The sequence below is a fragment of the Anopheles gambiae genome, chromosome 3 (assembly GCF_943734735.2).
Source record: "Anopheles gambiae chromosome 3, idAnoGambNW_F1_1, whole genome shotgun sequence".
Lineage (NCBI taxonomy): Eukaryota > Metazoa > Arthropoda > Insecta > Diptera > Culicidae > Anopheles > Anopheles gambiae.
Window position 1 is genome coordinate 97803213 of NC_064602.1, and position 23383 is coordinate 97826595.

Sequence of the window (23383 nt, forward strand, 5' to 3'; positions counted from 1 at the left end):
GTTCAACGGTGCTTTTATCCCTTTTTGTGCATTTTTCCTCTTTTTTACCACACGTCAAACACGCATCAGAGAAACTTGCGGTTGAAAAGCACGAGACATGATCCATCCCAGAGATTATCAGATTGAGGTGTAAATAGTACCAACATCTGAACTCTACAGAGATATGCACGCATTGAGAGCATTGCATATTAAAGCTCTGATATCCAATATTGTAGTAGTTAGGACTTCAAAAATCATTCTGGAAATCAGACATGTGAGTCCTCAAGTTGGTGTGTTGAGCAGGGAAGTTTTTTTTTCGGAACAGTTTATATTCGACTATATTTTCCATCCACATTCTTTGTATCTTTCTCACTCAATTTGCAATATGCTACATGCACTGTAAAGCTTCAGCTCAATCCCACGCCACCAACTGTCCAAAGCCACTCCCGTATTCACTAGCTTACAAACACGCATCCCTCGTAGACACCTCTGAGTGATCAGTTCGTCTCCATTCGCCGGACCGTTTTCAATTATTTGCATAACATTGTAGCAACGCCGTTTCTATGGAAGATGTTATGATGACCCCAGCGGTCGACCAGGCGCTTAGGGGTTTCTCTTTTTACCTCCATCTCATAGAGATACACCCTTCCCTTCCTTCTGTACGATCAAATGAAGCTTGTTAAGCATAAAATGACCCCCAACACGACCCACGGAGGGGGTGCTGCGATCGGATCGCTTACCAATCCCGGAGGTGATGTTTGTATTATTAAATGATTATTGATTAATGAGTCTTCTCACCAGCTGACAGATGATTTTGGTGGAATTTGCCGGATATGCCGTTGGATCCTATATTTGCTGCTGATGATGATGATGCTGATGATGACGATAGTGATCTCACTGCACTGTACTGTTTTGTAGCAACAGCGATGGGCAAAACAAAAATGGAAAATTAACATGATACCTCTTGTTAAACGCTACAACCTATGAAGGGCCGATCTAGGTCTTGCTAACCAACTCACACGCATACGTTAGTCAGCGAGCGAGGGCGCAAATGGAAAAACCTCACCGCTAGAAGCATCGTTACCTTCCCACGTTTTGCGCTAATCGATATGCAGCGCAACACACGCGTCAGCGCTCGGCGTAAGAATTATGGCTACACGCAATATTGTATTCTGCTTTCTACTTCTGCTTAAGTGATCGCCGAACCGTACCTACAACCGACCCGTTTGCATGTGTCTAGCATAATAAATTAACAATTATCTTTAGCGAAGAAGAGGCACCACACTCAGAATGTAGTGGAATTAAAACACGCACTATAAATTCCAATATTTACTCGATTTTTGTCGGCGTGTCGGGCATGCAAAGTGCCACAAAGAAGTTCTTCCATATCATCGTTGTGATTTACCAAGAAGGAATTGATTCCAAAACGTTCGCGCTGCAATGTAACCATCCGTGAAGTAATGAAATCATTTGCCTCCTGGTGAACGTATTCAAATCAATGGAGCTTGCCTGGGCCGATAATTGAACTTGTCGTTGGACGTGTTTGGTGAAACAAAACCAATAAAACAATCTCCGATGCAAATGTTGCTTGCTCATGCAAAATCAATTTAACTTTTCGATTAAACGACGCATTTCAGAACAATTTCCAAGGGGTTAACTTAATACAGTTTCGAAATTCCAGCTGCGTATTGCTTGCTTACAACACTTTCCGTCGGGCCAACCAGATGCGTATCGTTCCATTCAAATCGCTCCACATTGCACACCATTAGAGGGAGGGTTTACGCGATGCATATAATTTTCACTACCACTAAAACGCCATTGCTCCGACCACCAAAACAAAAACCAGAACAGCGTAGTATTTTGCAAAGCACCAGGCAAAATAGGCAAAACAGTAAGAAAACGAAAATAAACACTCACACACACCACGCTTCCCTTTCCTGCACTATCTTTGATCAAAACTCCTCGAAGACAGCTGCTGCCCGGTTTTGTTCAGCAACAAAAGCATAAAAAATGTCACTCTTCATCCTTCGTTTCCGCACCCCTGATCCTCGCTTCAGCTGTGTAATCGAAGAAAAGACAAAAAAGCAACCGAACCGTACTACGAGCGATCGTTTATCTAAGCATCCATCTACCGCACTGTGGAACATAATACCTCTTTAGGTTGACAAAACAACACAAGAGAGGAACAACGAAAAAAAAACGTAGAAGGAACAATAAAAAAAGCGAAAAATGCCCAACCGCAAACACCGTGGCCGTGGAATTCTAAGCTCGAGAAATGGCGCATAATAGCAACGACGATTCGCATTGCCGCTTGCCATCGTTTCACCTTTTTTGCCCCCGGCCCCAGGAATACCATTCGAACGGAACGGTGGAAAAATAGAGCAGAATATAGTTCTGGAAAAGAACGCACGACGAAATCACAACAAACCTGGATGCGATGCTGGAACCGCTAGATGCAGCCTAGCACAAAGTTTCTGCCCCCTTCTGGAACATGCCGACGACACAACCTGCAGGCAAATGAGTCTCCCTCGTCCTCCATTGGCAAACGGGAGTGCTACTTTTCCGTACTCCGCTCGCTGGATGAGGATGAAGGATATCAATTTCATAAGATCTACGTTGACAAATGTAATCGGTCCAATGTCCCTGTTATGTGTGGCTCTATTCTTCAGAACACAAAAGGGACCAGATGTGTGTTCTTGTTCTCGGTGCTTCACTTAATTCGGTCGTCCTTTTGCGTTCGCGTTCCAACGAGGAAAACACTTTAAAACCACCACAACACCGTACCGAGGAAAAAGCAGAAGAGACTCAAGAATGTCTCCTTGTAGGAAGAAGCAAAGGCCCCTATTGTTAGGTCAGTATTATTTTCCTACGAAAAAGATCCCACCACACAGTCTAACCTCAACGACACTGCGGCGGACGAGAAAATCGAAACCAGGTTGGCAGGTTTGCCTTTCCAGATTTGATCACTCGGCACGACCTACCAAGCGCCTTTAGCTTCTTCAGGATTTGTCAACCGCCCGCCGGCCCCTCAAGCTAGCCGGGATCTTCCAGAACCACATCCCAGAGCAGAAGGAAGAGAAAGAGGCCAAAACGGGCTTGCTGAGTGTGCGGGCTCGCTGAATGCTTTATTGCTCACTTCCAAGTACCTCCGGGTCTCAAATCTCGGTTAATCCCTCACCTGCTTTCTCCGGGCTAGTTTTCTCCTTCTTCCCCAGAAAGGATGATGATTGACTGATAAGACTACATCCCGCAGCGGGCTCGTACTGTTATGGTAACGATCCAATGTTTTGTCATCGTGCTTTGCCGTCTCATAATTTCGCCCCGTTACGATCGTCAAACCCCGAAACTCCTAAAAAATCATTCACAGTGATCTTTTTACGTGAGTTTTCGGGAGCGTAGCAATAGACACATTTTTTCACTTTACGACCACAAGATCACGCTCCCGTACGAACCTTCTGTAGAGAGTAGCCAGTCGTTCCTTTCGGTAGGCGATAAATTATTTCTCTATTTCGGGCTAGAGGCACTACGCCTAGCGGGTGGATCGGTTTGGGCATAGGAACGAGACGTGCATAAAGAATAACACGCGTAGCGCTTTATTGTTTTGGAACGGTTTCATCTTTAGCCCTCGGGGGTAAGTATCAAGCCCCCTGCCCGAGCGGCTAATGATCGGTAGCGTTCGATAAGCGCCAACCGATGCTGCGCCCGGTAACGTGAGAGCCTCGGTCACAGATCTCGATCCATGCGAGATGAACTACCCCGGCTTTTCTACGAATCTCACCCAGCGGGACGTTTCCTTGCTCCGGTTTCCGGATATATGTTAAGAAACCGTTCAGAATCGGAGCCCTCGAGATGTTTGCTTAAGATCAGTTTTGTTTTGTCAACTTGCTGGCCGGATTAGAAGATCTTGATCAGGCGAAGACGTTCACCCTACCCGTCAATAGCGTTCTATTCTGTTCTGGTACAAAAAACATGACAAAAAAAACAGAAAAAAGACATCTCAAAAAACCGCTAAATCGTTCTCCGCCCTTTTTCCACCGGAACGGGGAAAGGTTATTATTGTTGCGTTTCTTCTTCGTTTCACCCTGCGAGGGAAAAAATGTCCCGTCTACCAACGGCGGGCATTCTTTCGCCAGGGATTGCGCTAGAAAGGAAGCGAGCAATAATCACAAATCCACCCGATCGCATAATTGTCAACATGCTTTCGCTCCCCGCTTTCACACGCGACTGAACTCTGCCCGCGAGCTACATTACTGTCATCGGCATATTAGATTCTTTTCTTACTTTCCTCCACTAACACACCGCAGAAAAAAACGCTCAAAAAGGGAGACGCTGCGCTTGAAACATCTCCTTTTTCAAACGGTTCCAACCCCGCTGAGTGTCGGATTCTAGCGACAGTCGGACGAAATTGTCTGTCCCCACAAAAGCAGGAGCGTTTCCTTTTTACATGTAGATCCGCACAGGACAAAGCAACATCAAACGAGCACGGGCCCCAGACGGGCCCTGCGGATGGGAAAGATATTTTATTTCAATAGGAAAATTTTAAACCCATAATAAAATAATAAATGCGTTTACTTTTTTGCTTCGATTGGGGTTTTTTTCGGTAGCTTGACATCGTTGCTGACAAGCTCTTTAAAGGGATTTGTTCTCAGTGAAGTGATCCCAACTGTACAGGAAGTGAAGGAAGCAATATCTTACTGTTTTTTTTTTTTTGGAAATGTTTAAATTCAAATAGTATTGGAACAGAAAGTCGCTGATACTATTATACATTTACTATCGCCTTTGAAATACATTCACATTGAATGCGCTCTACGGTGAACAGACAGAAACATAATTTGAAGCATAAAAATGGGCCGCAGCTGGCTAAATGCGCATACTACCGTTTCAGTCGGCCCGAACACCGCCTGGTATGCCGGTCGTCCGCATTCCCCCCTACCCAAGGGAGATTGACGCATCACGGAACCACGGAATGGCCACGGAATGGCCGATCGTTTCCGCAAATGGCGTGCTTTACCGGTCGAGCTCGGGCAGGAAAACAAAACAAAACACAACAACCACACCACCAACTGGGAGCGTCTATGATGGCACCGAGAACATGGCAAGAAGCGTTAGTCCTTGCGGGTTCTTTACCGCAAATTTTGCCAACCGCTGTTGTGAGTTTCGTCTACCATACTTTTTTGTGCATTCCCGTTTTGCAACACACGGGGCAAATGGTACGCCACAGGACACACTCACAGGACGGAAATGGCAAATGAAACCCGATTCCAAAGGACAACAAACAAACGGAACTATGGATTAGGGGGTCGGTTGCGCTGCCATTCGAACCATCGGCAAAAAAGGGGTCGCAAAAGTGAAGTTGTCACGCGTGCTGACAGCTTTAACCGTTTTGCGGTCCAACAGGGTGTACGGTGAGTGTTTGGGTTTTGTTATGGGGAGTTTCTATGCTGCGATGATGATTCAGAGCTCTTACGTGGTGCTTTTGAATGAGGCTATAAAGGCGCCTAACTGATACGATCGGTTTGAAGGGTAATCAAAATATATTTTTTAACATTTTTTTTTCAGCACTCAGTTGCTCTTATCGCGTGGATATCTACAAAACAGGAAACCTAAAAACATACTTCATGCGCCATATTGGAAAACGATTATTCTTTACATTCCATTCCAACGAATGCCCTTCCGTCTTGATTGTGTCATTCTATAACAATAATGCCTTACAATCACCCATATTAAGGTCAATAAATGTACAAATTAAAGGCGCCCTGTCGGTTACTGCTTCCCGTCATCATGCACGCACAGCTGCATTCGGAACTCCTCCCAGCATCCTGCCAATTGAGTGTAATCAATGTACAGAAGAGAACATAATTCACACCATGGAACTAATAATATTCTTTTCCGTCCGAACTCCACAAGCCAACTATCGCGGCACGGTGGTAAACATGGCGGTCGCGTAATTGTCTGTGCTATGGGCTTTTGTTTGGTCGCCATTTTGCACGCTCGATCAGAACGGGGACAGAATAATGGTGGTTTTAATAAGAGCCTGGAATAAGAGAGACACACACACACACACACACACGAACTGCATGTGACGAGGCTGCCGAATGCCAACACTTCTCCACCGATTTGCCACGCATCATTAGGGCTGTCGGGCCGATTCCTTTTCAAGCTCGGCTTTAACATTTCAACAAACCAACATCTATTTATGGTTAGTTGCCGCCCAGTAGCGTGCAGCGACTTGTGGGCAAAGCGAGGTTTCGGGTGTAATTTGATATAACCTCAAAGACGCTAGAAGAAAAGAAAAAAACAACCAACCCCGTTCATTCCACGCTCCTTTTTCATTCGCGATCGCATTGTATTGAGGATAATTGTAATAATGATGGTTGCATGAGAGAAACAGCCCAAAAAAAAAACAACAACCAGCAGCTTCGAAATAGTAAATGATGGTGCTTGAATCGTGCCAGAATTGCCAGGTTTCACTTTCAAGGCAGATCTCGATCGAGATCTAATCGGTAGGAGGAGTCTCCACCTCTGCGGTACGAGCGTTATGAATGACCTTATCCTTCAATCTCCCGCCTCATACTTCACTGCTCGGGTGCGTGCACTTTTTTTCCGTTCGCTGATTTGGCTACAAGGCTTACCGTTTATGGAGCCTTTAGCACTCTTAAGCTTTTTTTGTAGACCATTAAATTATGGAGTACCCGTGTGTCAATGGTTGGAATTCCACCATGCGGCCCAGGTTGGATGCCATTGACAAAACGGTACACCCTATACGCGCACTGCAGTACACTTTGTACTGCACGTAAACTACTTCAGACCGTGTTGTTCCAGAGCTCCTCCAAAGTCATGCAGTTGACAAAACTCACCCTCCAGTCCCAGTCCCATTTTCTATAGGTCACCCTTTGCTCGAGCATGTGCCTGGATGCACTTCTCGTGCTGCACAATGGCTGTTGAACCGAAATCAACAAGCCCGCGTCCGCGTGGACCGATCGCGTGCACAAACTCGTAAAGTACGCCATTTATTAGCCCGCAGCCGGGCACCAGTCCGATCAGGTTGATATGCTCGGAACCACTCGCACTCGTCCTCGCTTACGTAACGCGGTGAGCCGTGGAGGGTGGCGTAGTTGTTGGACTCCCCAAAACTGACATGTCACCCTCTTGAAGCAGGTTGACCCGCACGGTTTTGCTTCAGCACGATGCTCAAGACCCTGTTCAAGACATGCCTCAAGGTAGGAAACTCTCCAAATGGAAGGTTGTGTGTGTGTGTTTTATATAAAAACAAAAGCCCAACATTTTGTCGAGGGCAAAAAAACACCCCATCGAGCAATTTTGCACTTATGATCGTCGATCGGGACCAATCTCCTCGGTTCGTGTTGCTATTCACCCACCAACAACCACTGCTGCTAAGGTTACTAAGTTGTAGCTGCGAAAGTGTGGGCCGTACGGCGGTCGGTGTTGCTTACCGTTCGGTAGCTCAAGTAGGTGGCAGAAGTACGCTTGGTTGTATTTTGTTATTCCTTTCGCACTACCAACCCCCCCATATCCCAATGCTCTTGAGGTTCTCATAGACCCGACTACGAAACTCATCCACATTCCGGCCCCGGGCGAATAGACTGGCGTGCTGAAGGGCACTACCAATAGCATCGTGTTCCCTGCCAGAGCTCTGTTTGTTCGCTGCGCCTACACCCCCCCCCCCCCCCCCCCCCTCTTTGCCAATTGCTCCAACGTTTCCGATGGGAAACGGAGTTGTTTATGCGATGTAGTTTCTTGACGTGCGGGCCAATCGGTAACCGATTCGATTGACTCGATAGGTTGCAAAGTTGCAGAAGAAGAGTTGCTTTTAACCGGCTGCCTTCGCAGCACCCAAGGGTCAGGAGTCGCGTTAGATCTCTCTAGAGGATTCGATGCGGCACGGAAAATCATTGCAAGCGGGAAATAAATATTTAAATTAAATTAAATCTATGATTTTACAGCACGATATCTACCAGAAGAACCTTAACCTTTCGCTAAGTAACACATCATAATAATTAACTAGGCTATAACCCATTCAAACTCGGCTCCACATAAACCCCTTCGGCAAAGTTTTCATTATTCCACTGCATCGTATGAACTTCACTTGAAGCTCTCCACCCTACAGTTCCACCTACACGGTTCAGTCCAAAACATTTCTAACCTCCGTACTGCAGAAAAGGAAAACGCTCCACTCGCACAAATAATAAATAAAACATTGAAGCACTTTATTGCCCCACGGAAGTCGCATCGCGGTGCGTCCTCACGGCCTACCGTTTGCGCGCGCACACACAGTTGCACAAGCGCTACCGTTGTGCATAATTTCCTCGCCTTCGCCCAGTTGCAACGGTTTCGATTTTCCCGTTCCCCGTAATGTCTCGGCCAAAGGGAACTCGGCTCGTCCTCAGCGTGTGTGCGTTTTTCGCTTCTATAAATCGTACCCCCATAGATCATGCAAGTACGATAAACCGTAATGTTGAACAATTTATACATATCATTTTTTATCATGCTCACACCATCATTGCGCACAACGGCAACAACCACAACGAGGGCGAAGGCGAATCAGTTGCCCTGGTGTGTACCGGACTACGGTGGTACGTACGAACGGTTCCGGATTTGGCCCGCTTTGAGTGATCGTCAGCGATTTATTTGCCTTCCTGCCAGCCGAAGGCCCAAGTACCGGGGCTAAGCATGCAGATACACACAAACACACGCGGACGCTCTCATGCAACCTGACCATGGATCAGAACGATGAAAGCCCACACGGGTCCACGGGAGCACGGGATGTCTTCGTGTACCAACCAAACGCGGTGCGGTCGGGTTGAGAAAAGGCTGTTTGTGCAAAACGCCATTGCAAAAAAACACCGTGTCCAAGAAAACTGTGGGCCCTGGAGAGCGGTGGGGTTTTAGAGAACGACTTCCGAGACATGGCCACGTGTGTGCGCAAGTTTTCCCTTTTTGCAGAGTTGAAAAATTAAATGTCAAAATGAAATATCCCTCGCCGAAATGGAAATATCGAGCACAATCGAGCAATCGTGGTCGCGTTACCATGCCACTCATCGAATGGCATGTTGAGTGTTTGGCTGTGTACGTTTTTCTTTGCCATTTTCCCGCAGCAAGAGCCCCACGGCAAAGGAAATCGTTCGCATTGGTGCATTTGTTGTCCCCAAAGTGATATTGGCAAGGCAGGACCGCAAATAGAATCTGTCATAAAGGATTGTTTGCTTAGCCTCGCTACCAGCACGACGAAGACAAATCGTTCCGTTTCACAGGGGACAGAATCGAAAAGTTGAACCCAATTGATGTTGCGTCAAACAAATACAGCACCAACTGCAGAAGGTTTGCGTATCACTTTCAACGTAAAGTAATTTAATAAATGCCACGATCGAAACGTTGATTGAAGAACGTTGAAGTGCAACGCAAACAGTCTCGCTTCACAAAGACTGGACACTTTCGCTTCTCGGGATTCGTTTCGCTTGTTAATAATTTTAATTGACGCGAAATTCCACTCCCAAACCCCTGTCGCTCAGGCTCGCTTCGTTGGCACTCGCTGTCGAAACGAGCCGTGGCGAAGAAAACCGTTCAATAATTTATTCCAAACATTCAACGTACCGGCAAACACCAACATCTGCAAGCACGGGAGCGCATCACTTGCACTTGACCCGTGTGTTTGGCCATCGAGGCTTCCGATCGAGCCAATTCCATTAAAATGCATTCCTTACCCTTCTTCCCGCCTGCCCGGCCCAACACGGAAGGCATTACCGAGGCAACAACACGCAAAACGTCTAAATTATCTCCAAGCGACATCTGAAGCATTCGGCCAGTGTTGTTGTACAATTTAAAACCATAACCTCCGCCTGATTTCGCTCCTGTCGCACTGCCCCTGACCCCAGCAACGGGCGGTTGTGGTATTTTTTCACGAATATTTAAGCGCGTACAGCAGGAAGAAATCTGCTCAGAAAGCGGGAGGACAAAAAATGCATCGCTACCGAAGTTTTCCAATGTGCGTTCCAGTGCCTGTGCAACATGTCTTCCCGATTCCACGAGGCAAATTAAGCGACCAGCCAGTTTTTTTTAGTGTTTGTGTGCGTTTGTGTCCCTACCGAGAGGCATTCGAGAGGCACCGTCTGTTGTGTCTGTTTTTGCAGCTAACAGGAGCAGCATCGATTGCAGATTTTTCATCCCTGTGGTACCGGGCGGACACCGATTTTCTTCGTGTTGCTTTTTATCTCCTCGACGGCGCAAAGATTGTCTTTCTGCCTTGAACCGCTGCCCCCTTTTGCGTCTCGGTGATGCAAAAGATTCCCCTTTTTTCTTCCTTCCCTATTCCCGGGTCCGCGTTGATTGTGAGGGTGATTGCGCGCGAGATCGGTCTAGGACCTGTCGCCCTCCCAAGGCTCTCCCATCCAAGGGCATCCTCACCCTCCCGACACCCCGTTTTTGGTCTCGTTTTCCTCGCACACCGCGCACACATAAATGGGAAACATTAGCTACAAACTCGCGCCGAAAGCCAAAGCAAGCGACGTGATAGAACGATAATGACACCGGTGAGCTTTCCGTGCCCTTCCTTTCGAGCTTCACAGTCGCGTTCCTCCGCTCCACGCCAACAAACCGGCCGAGATCTGCGCGCACCGATAAGAAGATGTAAAACATTCGATGTTAACAGAGCCCAAGCGTCACAACAACATGCGTCCTCGCTTTTCGTGGCTTGGGAAAAAAATGTGCGCCGGCCCACACCACCCCGTCCCGGGAATCGGAGAAGGTCAACCGCCGCGAATGTTGATGTACGACAACGCCGGAGCTGTTGGGAGCGGGGCCTGGGAGACGGGATGATGTATGGTTAATATTCGTAGATGAATTTCTTGCGTCCGGGACCGATTACCGATGGCTCGATCGATCTGTCGCCAAGCCGGTTTCGAATGGTGCTTGTTCGCCTCCGTTCTACGATCTACGATTGTCTATTCCCGACCGCTGGAGTAGGAGGACATTGATCTCGCCTTGCCTTACCATTTCGGCGAACCCGCGTATCCCGAGCAGTGAGATAGTTTAAGAATTGGGAAGAAACTCCAAGATATTTCTCTTAAACTAATATAAACTTATTATTTTATCGTCAATAATTACAAACACTTAATTGTACAGTCACCTCGTTCAAAGTAATTCTTAGTTAAATCTACTCCAATTAAACCACAAACAGATGTACGATTAACCACCAAACAGACCATTTCAAAGCGCAACTACATGATGTGTCAAATTATACTCCAAGCCATCTTCCAAACGCCTACCAGCTCGATCATCGGGTCATGTCACCTTCGCGTAGTGCCCTATAGCCATGGTGCAAGCATTCACGATGGCATCGTTGCGATTTGCGATGCAGAAACGCCTCCTCCCCGTCGTCGTTTACCATCTCGCATCCGACCGACCGAGCCCGATCCAAATGTGGCGGTGGGAGGAAAATTTAAATTGTTTTATTGAAACAATTAATGTTTATTCATAGACATTTATCTTGCACTGAAACTGTGTACTTTCTGCTCGTTTGGCACTGTCCCATGCTCGAACGATCACAATCGTTGATACTCGGGATGGTATGTGTGTGTGCTCGGGGCCGGAGAGTTTTGCGACGTGAAATCGTGAACTCGGGAACTCGAGAACCTCGAGTCTCCAGTCTCCTCAGTGGCCCACACTTCTGCATCTGCATAAGCATCTCTCGTCGTTTGCATTCGAGAGAACAGTGTGGAAGAGATCTTCTTGGGGACATGCTCCAAATGCTTCTCCAGAGATGGTAGAATGAGAGCAGCTCATATGTACCGTCAAGTAACTTGCATCGTATTCCCAACGAAAGAAACAAACAGTACATACATACACTCAAAAAATCATCCCAACGTTACTACACACCGAACATCCAACATTTTCAATGGTCCCAATCGTACTCCAACTGGTTACTCTCGGGACCTCATGGCAGAGTGGCGAAACACCAAAGCAGAGCACATAAAGTTCACCCAACCGTGGCTGCAAAGGCCCCCCGATTGCTCTGGCGCTGGCGAACTGGAAAAAAGTTATAAGAAACCTAATGATCCGTATCATCGCGCGTACCGGTAGCTTTGAGCCGCGGCTTAACTCAAGTCAGCCCGTGGAACTCCGAGCATGGTGTACCGCTGGCAGTTCCTTCCTCAGCTCTCCCGTTCTCCGGGATCTCGGTACGGTGATAAGAAATTGCAACATAACCCATCGACCCGTCGAAAGCCCCTTGTGCCTTGTGCGGTTACAGTACCTTTCGCTCCGGTGCTCTGCTGGCGTTTTGCTACCTATGTCGAGCAGGTCGTTAGCATGTCCGATACAATGTAACGATTTGATGGCGATCTGTTTTCGAGTGGTTGAAGTCAAAGTTGTTTGCCGAGCCTGCTGCTGCTGCTGCCGGTGCTGGTGGTCGGACGATTGGAACACGAACACGGCGAAGGTGTTGATTGAGTGCGAGCTTATGGGCCGTGGGATTGGCGGATTTGTTAACTGGCGGATTTCATGTTCCAAAACGCTCAGAGATCAGAAGCTTTTTGGGGTGAATGCTAGTGTCGTTTATTTGATTGATTCAGAAGAGGATTTATCATAAGAAGAATTCTACAACATTTGGAAAATAACATGCAATAAAAGGCTTGTGAGATACATTACTCGATATCCATGACCTCAACATAATGCTTCCTTCTACTTCAAAACTCTGAAATAGATTATCTCTCATTAATAGATTCTCAATCAAGTACCTGGATTCTTTACGTCATATCGTATGTGAATCGATTCCTTTGCGCAAATGGCAAAAACTCTTAACGAAGTTCCTCAATTATCCGAACCGCTGTCTTCAACGACTCTATTTCCAATCACAAAAGAATGCTTCGATTGTCTCATCGGTTTCGTTTGCCAATGGAAAATAAAACCCTCCTATCTGGAGACAAACAATCGAATCCTGTAATTAAATTTGCCTTCCGATGCAGGGATTACAGCACATATGCCCTGCTAGCTAACTGCAGCCGTGTACGTACTTCAGGTGATTTCTTTTCATCTTCAACGTCGATTGCTTCTTGAGGCAAGCTTTCTTACAATGTCATCAGAGAAAGAATTGATTTTGCTATTATCGGATGCACTTTGCTAAAATCAAATAATCTTTCGCATCGTAATGTTCTTCCTGAAAAGCGGTCAATTGAAACTCGAAGGCGAACTTCATTAATTTTCAATTATGTTATGAAGCATGCTTGAGTTAATTGAAAACTAATGGATGGTGCTGTTTTTCCCAAATCGAAAACATTTTCTTCTCCACTTCCCCAAAGGATATGAAGCTCATCCAAGCTAGCTTGTTTGTTTGGAGCTATTGTTTCCTAATAAAAACTATCCGCTCTAACGAAATGAAGACATCTACACGCGGCCGAGAACGTCGAATTACTCTCTCACTCTAACTCGTCTTTATTTCAAATGTTTCAAAATGAGCTGCTGATTAGATTGTGTTTGAATGTCTTTTCTTTATTGTTTTCGCCTAACCGCCTTACATTTACTAAACCAACATGGCACATCACGTTTGCTACGGGAGAAGAAAAAAAACCACACCGCAGCCCCGAGAAGAAAGTCCAACGCTACCGGGACACATCCGTTTCCGCTGCAAATCGCCACCACCATCATTACACGCTTCCGGACAGCGGGTGAACTGACCGGAACGGTCGCACATTTTCCCTCGATGCGACCACGAACGGTTCAATTTGTGAAAATTGATGGTAAAAGATTTTCCTTTTCCCGAGCTTTCCCATTTTCCTGCCGACCCATCCGGACTCATCCGGCAAGCGAGGCAAAGGATTGCAATTCCAAACCCCGTTGTTGGCAGTACGTGAGCTTTTAGCTTCCGCCCATAATTTCTCGTTGCAGGAAAAGGCTCAGAAAACAAGGAAAGGAAACGATGAAAGCAAAAGCAAATATATCCCAGCAACGCATTTGCTGAGTCACCGAGCGAGTGGGAAGCATGAGCGGGCTTTACCTTCTGTCTGTCGCATTCCGGGCAGAGACATTCCCGTGTCTCCTGACTGCTCGGCAACATGAGTGAAATAAGATGAACTTTTCATCGCTTGCCAAAGACGGCCAAAGACACTGAGGACGCACAGAAATTACATTTTTCCACTGAATTTTCCAACCCACATTCTACCACAGCATCACAAAAGTGGGGGAAACATGGGTGAAAGAAATAAAACTAAAGCACACACACGTACAGTGGCACGGGCTACAGGATGGCATACCTTTTGCGGTGCAGCATGCTCCCGGGGCTAGAAACAATCCGCAATAAAATTTTATCAAACGCTAAGTAAAAAGGGAAAACGTGGATTCCACCGGCGTGTATTTTTCGGTGTGCAGGAGCAGGAGTTTGCGGTTTTGGAATAAAACTGAGTGCATCCATGAGGTAGAGCAGAGGTGAGGTGGAATTGGAGTTAAAAGAAAAGTTCAGCGTTCCACGTACGACATCATCGTTTCACTGTTGAATTAAATCGGGTAAGAAACTTGAACAACTTCTAACGTGGCGAGGGAGATGGAAAGAGCAAAGGTGCATTTGAACGGGGTTTGTGTCTTCAAACGTGTTACTTGGCCCTGTGGTTTGGGGCACCGAGTTTGACATGGGATGTTTGTTCGTTGCCCTCCGTCTCTCCGGGAACCCGGGAGCTGGAATGCTTTTACAGAAATTGTCCTTCCAAAGTTCCATTGCGCTCGTTGTCACGGCGTGTGTTTGTACTCAAACTTGCACTTTGGGTACACTAAAATCATCGTTGAGATATTCTCCTGTCTTGTGAAGGCAGTTGGAGTCGAAGCAGAGGTTTTATCATGTTTGTGCTCAGTATATTGAAGATAATACGTATAGTTACAAGAATAGTCATTTCAATTATTTAACCTCAACTTACCTTACTAACAAGGCGAAATTTAAATGAAACGTTACAGCATTTCATTGTGACTTAACTTTTTTTCTGATTTGCATCACAAAACGAAACTGTCTCTCTTTAAGGAATTTCTCAATTTCCAAGAAAGCAGGCACAACGGAAATGGAAGGTAAAATTCGATAATTGCTCCAGTTTTGTCGTCCTCGTGTTTTGTCCCTTGCACAAAGGCCGCAACCTACTTGGAACGCTTCAATCGTCGTAAAATGATAGTCCTCAATGACGACATTACCTCCCGAACTGTGTCATGATAAATCAAAGGACGTAAAATGGAAGCAAACACAAGAAAAAAAAACCTCTCCGTGAAGGACCAGCCCGGAACGATCTTGAAATCTCACACCGATTATTCCCATTTGGGTTGGGAAAAAGTAGAGAAAAAGCGAGCCAAACCACAACGCGGCCTAACAAAGGAACCGTGCGGATGTTGCAGACGACCCGTACAAAAGCGGCACACCATCTTGTCGGCTTACATCGCGACATACACGCGCGTACGCCATTCATTCATGGACTCCCGCCAGCCACATTGACAAAGCCCGGCAAGCGGCATTAAGAAACACACCCGAAACCGCAGCAGCAAACAACGGACGCAACTGGCACTCAGCAAAATCTCTCCACTCATGCGTGTCCAGCACCACACAACCTTCTGTGCCGTCGAGCGATGCAAAAACCTTCTGCCCTTACCATGCTTATCAATGCGTACCGATCGGAAGATTTCCGTTACCGAAATCTACCACAGCCCAGAGTACCCAGAGAGATTCCTCGTTTGACCTCCGCGCAGGACCCCAGTGCGAGTGACTTATTGTTCTACTTTGCTTCAATCAAAGATTATGCCCGGTTTTGCGGCAGATTTGTCTTCATCAGACCGACGGCCGATTGCCGGCAAAACTTCAATGAAAAGTCCTTGCCAGCTTCATTTCGGTGGAGGAGTCGAGAGCACTGTAGTACAGTTTCGACCACAAAACAAACGTCGGATTTGAAGCACCATGGGCCAAGGACCAGGAGAGAGCAAACGCGGGAGATCTGCACCATAAAAATCATTGGTCGTTTAATTACTGCCAGTTACAGGCTGAAAGGCCTATGCAAGCGAAGATGAAACCGATTACACTGCGTCAGAAATGGTTCTTACAAGTTTTTGGAGCAAGGATACGATAACTGATGGCCGTCGGAGCGACTCGGAGGACTCTTCGCACAACAAACGAGCTAGCTGTTGGAACGGCAACCGTATCCTTTACCGCCAACCAAGCATCATGGGACAGGACGTTTCATGTTTTCTGTCACATGCTACAACGCAATCACGGACACCACTTAATTTCCTTTGCCATCGCCATTATCGTTCATTTAAGCCTGGAATTGGAACGAGAGCTGCTGCACTCACTGTACTCACTGCCATCTGTTTGTCTTGTGTAGTGCCGCGGGTCCTTGCGGTCCTCATTGCTCCACATTCCCCAGGCTTGCTTTATCGACCTTCTTTAATCTCTTAATTATCATCGTTCGGTTGAATAAGGAGCAACATAAACAAAAATGGATCAGCCGGAAGATTGTCGGAAGCATCCATCCGCCTCTTGTCCAAATAGCGAGGGAAAAACTCGCTCGAGCACAGTCCACGCCCTCCACCCAGGACAGATCGTCCCTTTTTGTTTTTTCCCGTTGGAGCAAAATGCGAGCCAAGCGTAATTTACGATTTTTTGCACGTTCTGGGCCGGCCGGCGGCTCTCCGTACACAAACCAATATTCGACAAAATGAATTAGGAGAGCAACAGCAGCACAGCAGCCGCGCGCATTCAGCACACAAAAGTGGAGCAGACAGGGAGACAGGACTAAAAATTAAGACCGATAATAAGATGCTTTTTATTGATAAAGTAATGAGTTTTATGGGCGTATTATCGGCATCTTTATGGGCGTCTCTGCCTTTTTTCTCTTCATCTTTTCGTGCACAAATCTCTGCGCCGTCCTCCCTTCTCCCAGCGATAAAATGTTTGCAATATTTTATCAACCGATTTACTTCTCACGCCTTTCCGGCCGTTTGGCGGAGAGAAATTATGTGCAACCATTCGGTTATGCCCTCGGGCGGTGCCATCGTTTGAACTAAACACCAAGGGATGTGATAAGGAAGTTGCAAAAAAATAGGTCACTCTTTCGATGTAAATGAATGGCTATTTAATGGCAAACACCCGAGGATAGGAATAAAAGGTCCTCTTAAGTATCCAGCTTTAAGATACTTATATCATGCAGAACACCTAAACGACACCTAGGACCAAAATAAATCAATATTAAATTCAGTAGAAAACATTCATTGAAAATTGAGACCGAGCGCTTCACCCGCAGACAACCCGACAGGCTCGTTGTTCACTTAAAACCCACTTTTACAACCACCTACTGCCGTGCCGGATGCCAAACAAGGCGCAGTAGTCAGCCCCTGTCTATTTAGCAACCAAAGTTGGTAAAAACAAGGCACACCACACCGGGAACGGAAGGAGAAAAACAGAAAATCAATTTCACCATCGATTTCCCTGCGCCTCTTGTGACAGGCTCATTGAAAATTTGACAAATTGACAGTACCGGCCTGGGAGGGCAGCACGGGCCTATCCAATCCCAACAGCCACGTACGGAATTGATCGTTAAAAAAGCCATAAGTCAGCGCTAAACAGCACGTAGTAGTAAAAACAAAAAGATGATAGCAATAGAACTTCACGCCAAACAGGAAAAGAAGACAAAACAAAGGTGGCTCCCCTCGCACAGAATGTGACCCTAAAATAATGGCACAACACCGGAGGGACTACGCCAGCACACGGCCAGCATACCAGTCAAAAAGAAAGCAACAAATATTTAGCATGGTGTCAATCAACCTTCAAACGGTCACATTCCTTTATCCCGTGCGCCAAGCGGGAATGGATGGGCGCTACCCACCCAAGGGACTCACCTTTCCATATCGATCAGAGAGTGCCATCATCGCTACTCTCCCCACCGCAGCGACACAAAAATAGGCACTGCCAACGACTTTGCTGCCAAACACACACACACCGCGCCAGCATTGGGTGAGGGAATTTTCGATAGGATGGAAAATCATTTTCCAGTCCATTCAACCCTCGCATGTCGCGTGTGCAGTGGGGTGAAAATTGAATCAAACGAAATTACTTCCAAATTCCCTGTAGGGCGGCCTGTGCACGGGAATCAAAACGTCTCGGATGGATCGCTTTTCTCTCCCTCTCTCGCTCTCTCTCTCTCTCTATCTCTCTCTCTCTCTCTGCCTTCTTCTCTCTCGCTCGCTCTGGGACAGACTTTCAGGCTTTGCTGTGCAAGAAATGTTATCCAAACAGTCAAACCACTTCATAACTGTGGTCAGTCTGTGTGGTCAGCAAACGTCCTCCTCTCACCCACTGGCAAAACCTCAGAACCAGAACCCAACTCCATGACAGAGATCCCTGCGAAGTCTCCGGGCGGAAGTGAAGTGTAAACTTCAGGATTCATATTAATTAATTCCATTACCGTTTGGGTTTTCGGAAGCAAATCTGTGTTTGTGCTCGGCCAAGAACGGAACCAGACACCAGACATGGGCTGGAAGATGCATTGCATCGTTCCGAGCCGGGCCAACGCTAGACGATGGACGTTGCCATGCAACCCATTGCTACACTAGACCGCCCAGCAAAGAGGATGTGAGGTCTAGAGGACTAGTGTTCGTGTGAGCCTTTCAAGTGTAATTGTTGCATGTGCGTCTCGTTTGTGGATGCGCTTCCACAGAGCTTAAATCAAAACACACTGCCTCCCGGAAGGTGTATCGGACGGGGCAGCGAACAAACGGACACCATTCGCACTGCGTTATGCGGTGGACATGGACCTAGAGAGACTTGAAACGATGTTTGTTGCCTCCAGAAAGTGTACTGGACTGTATGTAGACTGTGCGAAAAGTTGCCCCTTCGGAAGGTCGTAGACTACGTTGTTCGGCCTATTGACATTAAGATCAGATTCCAATATATCCACCGCCTGGGTGTACTTTACAAACAACCCTTGTTGTGGGACTCCCGAAGCAGTTGCTTTGCTCATAGACACGCACCACGATAGACTTACTCATCCGCAAAACGATTAAACCGAAGCGTTGTGCATTTGATCACACGGGAGATTGGGGTTCCGCTTCTCCAATCACAGCTATACGGCAGCCTGAACACAGAAGAAATACGTAGACCATTTTTATATCCCGTTTGTAGCAAGGAAGCAACCAATCGATCGATATGCAATATTGAGAATTTGTTTGGTTATACATGACCGATCGTAGTAGCACCTTGGACAGACCTACGTGAAACGAGCGACAACCGGTTAAATTATTAATAATTTCCTATCCAAACGCACACACTCACATCCCACACTGCACTGTTTAATTGATCTAGCTGGAAAACCATCGGCAAACCACTGTGGGAACGTTCACCCTTTTCGCTATCCGGGGCTCTAAAGCGATCGAACGATGCAATTGCAGATACGATGGATACACCTTGATTAGATTTGCGAACCCTCGGCGTTAATATCGACGCAATGTTTGCCGTAGGAAAATGGTGTACGCTCACATCGCACGGCACGTGTAATTATTTGCGCAGTGCTGCTCGGTGGGAATACATATGACATCGATATGTTTGCCCAGGTACGCACCGTATTGACCGCCGGACCAGGTCGGTCACGACACTCAACTACCCCGTACCCCGAGCAAGAGTAAAAGGTTGCTACAAACTATCATTCCAAAGTAGTTTTTCCTGTTTAAAATTTCATTTTCATTGTGATTGTCCCACAAACGATGAGCTTTTAGCGTCCCCTGGAGAACGACTTCATTCTCTCTGAATACTAATTGGAACGCAGAACTCCTCAAGGTGCGTTTTTTGTTTTAGATTTCGGTAGAAAAGCACTCCATAGGCTGAATGCCGACGGCATCAATCATAATTATTTGCTACTCACTGCTCCGGGGGTGTTGGAATCTTGGAAAATTATTAACAAATTCGCAAGCTATAGCCTTTCAGTTATGGAGATACGCAGGAAGAAGCTTTTCCTATGGCGTCGGTTGGAATTAATTTCCACAGTAACCTCCCCTGAAATTGGTCCACTGATTGTCTACATGACCTACGACCAGTACCGATGCGCCCTTTTCTCAAAACCCCTTTACTGGTGTGTACTCCATCCTCTCAAACCCAGCTTCACCACCATCATCATCGAGCAGCTCAGTATCTGTCAGTGATGTGTTCTCATTAAATTTAGATCATTATTTATTGCTGCCATATCGGAAACGGTGACGTTGTTTGATTTATGCTCGAATGCCTCGAAATGGTTCCACCCGTCCTCTTCTCCACCGGCTGAACCGATGCTGAATAAACATCTATTAATTGGCCAATAACTGGTAGCAACAGACCTCTGTTCAAAGTGTGTCTTTATGTGTGTATGTGTGTTCTTTCAACTCCAGAACCTTAGGCACCGACTTTAAGATCCAACTTCGGTACAACGGATTTCGTCATCGGAGTGCTTTTTCCTTTCTGTTGGTATGAATCGTTTCCCTTTTCCTTAGAACAACCTTACAGCGGGGAGGGATAATTGGGAAGGTAAACTTGCTGAACTTGGCGGCTCTCCCGTTCCTGGCTCCTTTCTTTTCCATCTCTCTCCATGCGTTTGGTGATGATTTTACGGTTCAGCGGTACCAAACAGACTTCGACTCTCTTGTATCATCGCCTGCAAGGGCAGCTACAATCAAGGCCACTTGAAACGGACCCCGGAAGCCTTACACGAACCGGCAACAGAACGGAAGCAACGGCAACCATCGTCAGACAGCAGCAGAAATAGACTTTCGTTTGAAGTCGAGCTTCTAATGAGCTTAAAATTCAGCATCTTCCAATGTCCAAAGACCACCGGCCACCTCTGCTGTAATTTATCGTCCTGTCAATTACAGGTGGGTTTTGGGACGATCAATTTCTTCGACCACTTTCCGCCACAGGATCTGAGCTCAGACTGGCCAGAGTCAGACATGCAGAAACATGCTCCTTAAGCCTCTCTAAGCTCCAAAGCTTATTGCTAAATAATAATGGAACAGCAGTTCAATGCTCTCTCGTTCCGATCACGTGTGTCAATTTCTGAACTCCGAGTACCTTGCTCGTCGATTTAAAGTAACCTATTCGCTTACGGGAATCAATTACACTTCATCTCGCTACTATCTAACTACTGTGGATGATATCCTGCAGTACTTTCTTACCGCCCTACGGTACGTGTGCATTCTTACTGCACCGGAACCGGACGCCGGAACGATTTTCAACCACCATACCGTGCCTGCTCGTTACTCTCGATAGTGAAAGCGTACATTCGTCCTTTACATACACACACACACACTCACCCGTTACTGCTTGCCCCGAGGCGTTGGTGCAGCTGATGTGCTGCATGCAAAGCGTCCGGAAGTCATCAGTGAAGCGATTGTGTTTGCACCCAGCACACTCAAACACTTCCAAAGGAAGTGATTTGCCCGCCCCCGGGTGGGGGGGAAGCCAGTTGCCACTAGAAGGAAATGCGATAGTAGAACGCTTGACGCGACCATCACTGGGGCGAACGTGAAGCAGCGAACGTAGCAGGACAGAAAAATGCTTCATCGCCGGAAGTATCGGTTCGCCCCGGGATGCAGGCAGTGATGATTACTACGGTGGTTGCTTCTGAACTCGTCCGGCAGAGGGTTTCGGATGTCATCTTTTTAGTGGAGTGCCTTTACAGCTAGTGTGATTTGTTGAAAAGTTTCTTGAGAATGATTTCAAACGTATCTTGTTTGTTCAAGACAAATTGTTTGCTCAGTTTGTAGCTAATCAACAAACCATTCTTCAAGGTCCATACTATGGAAAAAATCATATCTTTTTTCATAGGAAACTTATCAATCTGCTTCATCATAAAAAAGCTCCCATTATGATCGCATTTTTGCCGATCTATTTTGCTTCCCATCGAGCTAAAAATACACACCCAACATCATAATGCCCTCCAGTGCGTTTGCCTTTACCATTCTTACCACCCGGAAGCTATCGAAGCTCAAAAATATGAAGCGTCGGTGGTGGGAAAAACATCGATCGAAGAGCTGTGAAAACATTGATTTTTACACCAATTTTATCCAACATTCTCACGGGTTTAAAGCGAACCTTCGCGAACCCATCAGTTGAAGCGTCCGTCCATTTGCGCAAGCCAAGTGAAGGACATTCCTCAGCATTTTACACAACCGCACGACAATGCAATGTTTGCTTATCGCAGCTCAATGCATGATTCATGTGTGATTTTGTGTGGTTAGTACCTGTTCCAGCGGTCCCAACGTTTCTTTCACATCCTTCGATAAGCTCCGAAACACATGCAGAAGGATGCCGCTGGTCGCAAGGAATTGAGTTTGCCGTACGCAAACAGTGCGCTCCTGCCTGGTCCTGCATTTGGGGTAAGACATTCAGCAAGGTTACTGGGCGTGTAACGAGCTTCCGAGGAATCCGAGAACCAAACAGGATGGGCACCGTACCGTGCACCATTGTTGCGCAGACAATAGTGTGAAAGGACATCAATTGAACGTTGTCCCTTGCCGGGGGTGTTCGTCGTTACTCAATCGCTAGAAAGAAGTGTCTTTTTTTTGCTTTTATGTGCTCCCGAGATCGACAATGTGCTTTTACCAAACGGAAAAGGACCGCTCCACTGCCAACCCGCACATCTTTCCTATCAGATGCCGGACACGCAGCTTCCCGCTACGATTTGAATGGAATGTCAGCGAACGGAACGGACGGAGGAAAGTAATTTGTCGCCCGTGAATGTGTCGGAATTGTAGTCCGGATTCAGTACAAGCCATTTCGAGAGAGAGACAGCTACAAAAAAACAACTCGAAGCAATGAAAGAAATGATAGACAACGGCGGTGTGCTTTTATTCTAATTTGATTCCTGTTCGATGGCACAAAAAACCGAGCATTTCGTAGGACAATACGCGAGCGGTTCTTTCACGCGACCAGCACAAAGGAGCTTGCTGATGAAGTAAATTATGTAAATTGATCGTCAGTTGGGCTTTTGAGAGGAGACAGGCAACAATCGTACCCTCCGTTAGTATCTACGAAGGATTCTTGTTGTATCTTTCGTCCCAACTCCAACGATGTAATAAATCGATCCTTGAAAGCCTGCCTTAAGCAGTGTGCAATTTATACCATCTTCAGCCCACTTTAGCCTTCCACCAGCACCAGAACCAGTCAATCAATGGGCATTTCTTTTGGTTCGTTCATTCGACGCCAATATTTATCGACTCACCCACACGCGATTTCACGCGAGTACGATCAAAACTACGACTTGCCGGCACTTCCGCCGGTTCAAATATTGACAGGCCTGCCTCTTACGGTGGCATAACGCGCTAAACCAACACTCGAGGACACTCGCGACGACACTCGGCCCAAGCAGTCTCTCCCAGCAGGCAAAACAAATACTCATCCCCCAGGCCC